Raw genomic sequence first — 739 nt, forward strand, 5'->3', positions numbered from 1 at the left:
AAAAAAAAAAAACATGATTTTAAAGGTAAAATCTTCATTTTTCTTGAAGATATCTGTATGGTTGAAAATTCATATTGATTATGATAAAACATAAAAAAATGATGTGACTTTTACTTGATCTAACAGGATATAAGTAAAGTGCTAAAGAAATTTGGGAGTAACATCATATTCTCAAATGGATTGCTGGATCCTTGGAGTGGTGGCGGGTAAAGTGTTCCTTCATTTAAATTGCTGTGGGTTCTGTTTTTATTTATTTTGATACATTCATTATTATTTATTTCTGGTACATGCAGTGTCCTTCAAAACATATCTCATAGCATAGTTGCCCTTGTTACCGAACTGGGTATGATTCTTTCAATGTTTGGTTTCTTAGAATCTTTTAGTAAGAGAAACTGAAATGTTCCCTTATGTTTTAGGTGCACATCATATCGATTTGCGTGCTTCGATGAAGGACGATCCGGAATGGTTGGTCGAGCTCAGGGAAATGGAGATTAAGCTAATCAAGGGCTGGATAGATGACTATTTTCAGGAGAGGGCTTCTTATAGCCTATAGGATTACTTCATGAGGCATTTTGGCTTCTATTCTCCCTAATTCTGAGAAGTAATGTATGTATAATTGACAAGGATTGATGTATATCACTGTAAAACATTAGGGAGATTAGAAGAGGGACCGTTTCTGTGTGATATTATATTTTATCACTAGTCTTATCCCAGTGATTTAGTTCCAAAGCATATATAT

At 33.7% G+C, this 739-nt stretch overlaps 1 long non-coding RNA gene across 1 annotated transcript; it reads left to right on the forward strand.

Annotated features, from left to right (window-relative positions):
• The first annotated feature begins 121 nt into the window (after positions 1-121).
• On the forward strand, positions 122-713 carry LOC110034461. The gene is made up of 3 exons (XR_002295062.1): positions 122-206; positions 294-343; positions 417-713. It is a non-coding gene; the product is annotated as an uncharacterized LOC110034461 (long non-coding RNA).
• The last annotated feature ends 26 nt before the right edge of the window (positions 714-739 follow it).

The sequence above is a fragment of the Phalaenopsis equestris genome, unplaced genomic scaffold (assembly GCF_001263595.1).
Source record: "Phalaenopsis equestris unplaced genomic scaffold, ASM126359v1 Scaffold188242, whole genome shotgun sequence".
Lineage (NCBI taxonomy): Eukaryota > Viridiplantae > Streptophyta > Magnoliopsida > Asparagales > Orchidaceae > Phalaenopsis > Phalaenopsis equestris.